This window comes from Myotis brandtii, unplaced genomic scaffold (genome assembly GCF_000412655.1).
Source record: "Myotis brandtii unplaced genomic scaffold, ASM41265v1 scaffold277, whole genome shotgun sequence".
NCBI classification, from domain to species: domain Eukaryota; kingdom Metazoa; phylum Chordata; class Mammalia; order Chiroptera; family Vespertilionidae; genus Myotis; species Myotis brandtii.
This window is the reverse complement of record NW_005360548.1, coordinates 386,432-393,275: the sequence shown is the minus strand read 5'-3', so window position 1 is coordinate 393,275 and position 6,844 is coordinate 386,432. Positions and strand designations below refer to the sequence as shown.

Genomic DNA, 6,844 nt, shown 5'->3' with positions numbered 1-6,844 from the left:
GCAGCTAACCATCCAGAGAGGACAAACAATTCGCGTGCCGTTGCCTCGCACCCGAAACACCCCTCTACCTACATGGGGACAGGTGAAGCGCCTATGCCAGGAAGGGGAACGTCTTGTGACTGCCCATGGAAGGCCCTGTAGCTAATGACTCTAATTGGGTGCCTGGACCTTTTGAAGATCGTGGGCCTTTGAAACCAGAAGAAGAAGGAACAAGAATGAACAACTATTCGACAGGAGTTCCTGGAATACCTGTGTGTCTAGAACTGGGTGATCATTGTCTGCAATTTGGTAATCAAGCCTAGTTGAGTGTGGATAAAAACACCACTAATCCTTGAAAGGACCAGTTCAATGGACTCAAACTACTGGGGAAATATCTTGTTTTAATTGTACCTTGTTAACTTGTGTAAATAACTCTGTACCTTTTAATCACAGTAGAGAGAGCTTGTATCTATTGCGAGCCAGAACAGGAGTATGGTTACTTGTACAGATAGATCGACGATGGCAGGAAAGTTCTCTAGCTGAAGCTCTCTATGCCATTGCGGAAGGAATATTGAAGAGGTCAAAAAAATTTATTGGCATGCTAATCGCTGTAATTCTCAGGTTAATTGCAATAACAGCAACTGTAGCAACAGCTGGGGTAGCATTACAGCGATCAGTCCAAACTGCTACTTTTGTTCAAGATTGGCATAAAGATTCCGAACGGTTATAGAGTTCTCAATAGAAAATTGATAGTGAAATCGATGAACAATTAGCCGATCTTGACAATCAGTAGGTTTTATTGGGGGACCAAATTATTAGTTTGCAAAGGCGATTACAGTTAAAGTGTGATTGGAACCATGCTGGTTTATGTGTCACCCCTACACCTTATAATGAAACAGCTTTGCTATCTTCTCTGTCATGATTCAAACCTGCAGCAAAACTAAAAATGGGGAAAATGTAGAGGTCAAGCGGAATGAAGTTAACTAGAAGAGAACGTTCTGCCAGGAAAAGGCGGGAGCCTGCAAGCAGGCCGCGTCAGAACAAAGTCTTGCACGCAAGACTTATTGTTCAGAGGCAGGACTTTCCTTGACGTGATAAATAGTCCATGAGGGCATGGAAAGTTCAATTGTTTGTCCTCTCTGGATGGTTAGCTGCGCAAACCGGTCTACAATAGTGTAATGTATAACTTAACTTTGTAATCGCCTTTGCAAACTAATAATTTGGTCCCCCAATAAAACTACTGATTGTTCAAGATCGGCTAATTATTCATCGATTTCACTATCAATTTTCTATTGAGAACTCTATAACCGTTCAGAATCTTTATGCCAATCTTGAACAATCACTGCAGGTGGAAAGGGTCTTTGAATAACATAGGAAATTAATAGTGTAATGTATAACTTAGCTTTGATGATCTCATAAGCATGCCTATTAATCATTGTCACTTGCCGTACTCCATTGTTATTTGCTGTACTCCCCAAATAAAAGCCATGAGGGCTTTGGGGGCATTGCTACTCACCTGAGCGAGCGGTAGCCCTCTGCTTCTCTGTGTCCTGCATGTCCGGCTCATCTCAGCATCACCATTCACAAAGAACATCAACACTGTTCACCTGTTCATGGTGCGCCTGGGCCCGACCCTGGTAGTCTTGCTATGCAGCTATGAGGTGCTTTATGAGGCTCTGGTAGAACAGGCAGCCACCTTCAGAGGGCACCCAGAGCTGACCATTTCCAAGAGGACCAACCAGGAAGATGGTGAAGCCTGGTGGGGTGTGGGAGGGAGGGCAGGGCTCTGGGTCACCTCACATCCAATTCCCTGCCAGATGCATCACCACCCAGTGGTTAAGTGCCTGGGAACTGGAGGCAAAAGACTTGGGGTCAAGCCCCAGCACTGTCTGCATAACAACCGAATGGTGAGTTAGTCTCTCTGCACCTCTCTTTGCTCATCTGTAAAATGGGAATAATTATGCTCACCCACCGCCCCATCCCCAAGAATGCTGTGAAATTTCAGTCAATTAATATATGTAGGCGGCCCCATGACCTCCAAGGGTGAGGCGGGCACAGAGCCAGGGCCGCTGGGCGGCGTCCATGCTCTAGCCCCCACTTGCTGCTACCCTTGGCCCTGCACCCTTGCCCCGCCGCCACCATGGGCAAGAAGCACAAGACCGAGTGGTGCTCCTCCTACGAGGAGTATGCAGACAAACCTTTGGAGAAGCCCCTGAAGCCGGTTCTCAAGGTTGGAGGAAGTGAAGTGACTGAACTCTCTGGATCTGGCCACAATTCCAGTTACTACGATGACAGGTCAGACCATAAGCAAGAGAGGCACAAAGAAAAGAAGAAGAAAAAGTCAGAGAAGGAGAAATATCTGGACAATGAAGAAAGAAGGAAACAAAAGGAAGAGAAGAAACAGAAACGGGAAAAGGAACACTGCAACACAGAGGGAGAGGCTGATGACTTGGATCCTGGGAAGAAGGTAGAGGTGGAGCCATCTCCCGATCGGCCAGTCCAAGCGTGCGGGACACAGCCAGCTGAAAATGAGAGCATGCCTATTCAGCAACTACTAGACCATTTCCTCCGCCAGCTCCAGAGAAAAGGTCCTCATGGGTTTTTTGGCTTTTCCTGTCACGGATGCAATTGCTCCTGGATACTCAATGATAATAAAACATCCAATGGATTTTGGCACAATGAAAGACAAAATCATGGCTAATCAGTCACAGAATTTAAGGCAGATTTCAAACTGATGTGTGATAATGCAATGACATACAACAGACCAGACACTGTGTACTACAAGTTATCTAAGAAGATCCTTCACGCAGGCTTTAAGATGATGAGCAAACAGGCAGCTCTCCTGGGCAATGAAGAGACAGCTGTTGAGGAACCAGTTCCCGAAGTTGTACCTGTACAAGTAGAAACTGCTAAGAAATCCAAAAGGCCGAGTAGAGAAGTCATCAGCTGCATGTTTGAGCCAGAAGGAAATGATTGCAGCTTGACTGACAGCACAGCAAGCTGCTCCCCGGCTTCAGCGTCACCACTCTGGGCTTCAAAGATGAGAGAAGGAGCAAAGTCACATTTCTCTCAAGTGCCAGTACTGCACTTTCAATGCATAATAATTCTGTATTTGGAGACTTGAAATCAGACGAAACGGAGCTTCTGTATTCTGCCTATGGAGATGAGACGAGTGTGCAGTGTGCACTGAGCCTGCAGGAATTTGTGAAGGATGCTGGGAGCTACAGCAAGAGAATGGTGGATGACCTTCTGGACCAGATCACAGGCAGAGACCACTCCTGGACGTTCTTCCAGCTGAGGCAGAGGAGAAATGTCATGATGAAGCCACCAGATGAAGTAAAGCCTGGGGACTCCCTAGGACAGTGATGGCAAACCTCTGACACGCGTGTCAGAGGTGACATGCCAACTCATTTTTTTGGTTGATTTTTCTTGGTTAAATGGCATTTAAGTATATAAAATAAATATCAAAAATATAAGTCTTTGTTTTACTATGGTTGCAAATATCAAAAAATTTCTATATGTGACATGGCACCAGAATTAAGTTGGGGTTTTTCTTAAAACCTTCATGCTGACACGCCGAGCTCAAAAGGTTCGCCATCACTGCCCTAGGAGATGGTGGCTCTGTGCTGGATTTTACGTCAATGAAGTCGTATTCTGACGTCTCTTTGGACATCTCCATGCTCAGCTCTCTGGGGAAAGAGAAGAAGGAGCTGGACCATGATGACAGCCATCTGAACTTGGACGAGACGACAAAGCTCCTACAGGATCTGCATGAGGCGCAAGCAGAGCGTAGCGGCGCCGTCGTACAACCTCAGCTCCCTGTCTAACACCTCTGACAGGGATCAGCACCACCTGGGAAGCCCTTCTCGCCTCAGTGTCGGTGAGCAGCCAGAGGTGACCCATGACCCGTACGAATTTCTTCAGTCTCCAGAACCTGCAGCCTCTACAAAGAGCTAGCCTTGTAGATAGTCATTAATTGGTTTTTTGTTTTGTTTTTATTTTGTTTTGTTTTTACTTGCATGTATAGAGTTTTTGTTGTGAGACAAAGACTATATGTTCCCTTGGGCCTGCCGGAAGCAGCGCAGGGAGGGGGTGAATTGTCTCTGATCATGTCGGCCGCATGTGGACCCAGTGTTTCTGTAGATAGTCCTGTGAACCTGAATAGTGGAAATCCTAAATAAAGGGTGTATAAAGAATATATATAGTGGGACATAATATATGCTCAATAAACATTGCTTCCCCGCCCCCATACCAATTTGTGCACAGAAAGGTTTGCTACAAATCCTCTTTTGCCCATTTACACATTACAATGCACTATGCTGCCTTGGACAACTGCATAAAATTAAATTCATGAAAGAAACCAGACATAAAAGGTCACATATTGTGATTCTATTTATATGAAATATGCAGACTAGGCAAATCCACAGATGCAGAAAGTACATAGGGTGATGTCAGGGACGGGGAGGAGAGAATGGGGAGTGACTGCCTAATGGACGAAAGATTATCTTTTGGGAGGATGAAAAAGCTCTGGGATTAGATAGTGGTGTGGTTGTAGAGAGTGGTGATGAGTCTACATATTTCGAGACCTAAAGTTGTAATGTGCCATGAAATTATCTGTGGTTTCCATTGGTGGCAAAGTTGATTACCACTACTGATATCACCGTCACTGTGACCTGCCTTCATAACTGAAGGAAAGGCTAACTTTCTGATAGAGATTAGTGAAAAAGATGCAATTTTGTTTTCCATCCAAGTTCACAGACCACTGAAACGCTAAGGGTGCCTGGGCCACAATTAAAGTATTCCCGGTACAGAGGCTTCAAACCTATGCCCTGGAGTCCTCTACGCCTGGATGAAAAGCTGACACTACCGTGTGTAAGTTATGGCAAGTGGCTGTCCTCCCCGGGCCTCAGTTTCTTCATCTAGACCAGTGGTTCTCAACCTGTGGGTCGCGACCCCTTTGGGGGTCGAACGACCCTTTCACAGGAGTCGCCTAAGACCATCAGAAAACACATATATAATTACATATTGTTTTTGTGATTAATCACTATGCTTTAATTATGTTCAATTTGTAACAATGAAAATACATCCTGCATATCATTTACATTATGATTCATAACAGTAGCAAAATTACAGTTATGAAGTAGCAACGAAAATAATTTATGGTTGGGGGTCACCACAACATGAGGAACTGTATTAAAGGGTTGCGGCATTAGGAAGGTTGAGAACCACTGATCTAGACCGAGACAAGGAGGGAGGTTTAGAGAAGGCTTCCTGGAAAGGTTTGAGCTCAGGATGAGTAGAAGTGAGTCAGTTTAGGAAGATGAGAGAAGTGCAGAAAGGTAAAAGATCCAGGGATGAGGGAGTTTGGTGCTCTGGAGTAACTGGGAAAGGTTCCATGTTTTTGGAGCCTATAGAGTGGGAGGAGGTAGTGAGAGGCAAGGCTGGAGTGATGAGGAGGGACCAGACAATGTGAGATCCTTTGATTCATATTAAAAACTTGAACTGTGTCTTGAGGGCACTGGGGAGCCATGACATGATTTTGAGCAGGAGAGTGATATGGTCAGATGTGTGCTGGGAAGAGATTGCTCTAGCTGCGGTCTCCGCACAGGCACACCCTTTCACCCCACCTTCCTCATTCACCACTCTGTCTCCAACATCTTCTGCTCTGTGGTCTTTGGCCATCGTTTTGACTACCAGGATGAGGATTTCAAAACCTCCTTCTTCTCCTTCTTCTCCTTCTTCCCCTTCTTCTCCTTCTCCTTCTCCTTCTCCTCCTTCTCCTTCTCCTCCTTCTCCTTCTCCTCCTTCTCCTTCTCCTCCTTCTCCTTCTCCTCCTTCTCCTTCTCCTCCTTCTCCTTCTCCTCCTTCTCCTTCTCCTCCTTCTCCTTCTCCTCCTTCTCCTTCTCCTCCTTCTCCTTCTCCTCCTTCTCCTTCTCCTCCTTCTCCTTCTCCTCCTTCTCCTTCTCCTCCTTCTCCTTCTCCTCCTTCTCCTTCTCCTCCTTCTCCTTCTCCTCCTTCTCCTTCTCCTCCTTCTCCTTCTCCTCCTTCTCCTTCTCCTCCTTCTCCTTCTCCTCCTTCTCCTTCTCCTCCTTCTCCTTCTCCTCCTTCTCCTTCTCCTCCTTCTCCTTCTCCTCCTTCTCCTTCTCCTCCTTCTCCTTCTCCTCCTTCTCCTTCTCCTCCTTCTCCTTCTCCTCCTTCTCCTTCTCCTCCTTCTCCTTCTCCTCCTTCTCCTTCTCCTCCTTCTCCTTCTCCTCCTTCTCCTTCTCCTCCTTCTCCTTCTCCTCCTTCTCCTTCTCCTCCTTCTCCTTCTCCTCCTTCTCCTTCTCCTCCTTCTCCTTCTCCTCCTTCTCCTTCTCCTCCCTCTCCTTCTCCTTCTCCTTCTTTCTCCTTCTCCTTCTCCTTCGCCTTCTCCTTCTCCTTCTCCTCCTCCTCCTCCTCCTCCTTCTTCTTCTTCTTCTTCTTCTTCTTCTGCTTTTTTCCATTGTACTTTTTATTCTTTTTTAAATTAGCAATATATTTATTTATTTGTTTGTTTATTTATTATTTATTTATTGGCTAAAGTTTTACATATGTCTCCTTTTTCCCCAAATACCCCCCGGCCAGCCATTCCTACACCGGGCGAGCCCCCACCGCCCCAGTGTCTGTGTCCTTTGGTTATGCCAATATGCATGTATAAAAGTCCTTTGGTTGTTCTCTAATCCCCCCCCCCATCCTGCCATTTGTCTCGGAATCTATTCTTGTTCATCAGATTATGCTGATCATTATATCCCACATATGAATGAGATCATGTGATATTTATCTTTCTCCGACTGGCTTATTTCACTTAGCATAATGCTCTTCAGTTCCATCCATGCTGTTGCTGTTC

At 45.8% G+C, this 6,844-nt stretch overlaps 2 pseudogenes; both read left to right on the top strand.

The window, feature by feature from the left end:
- The window catches only part of LOC106726520, a 5,848-nt pseudogene extending 3,167 nt beyond the window's left edge, over window positions 1-2,681 (top strand).
- Window positions 2,682-3,072: 391 nt separating this feature from the next.
- On the top strand, window positions 3,073-4,549 carry LOC102263008 (annotated as a pseudogene).
- Window positions 4,550-6,844: the final 2,295 nt, after the last annotated feature.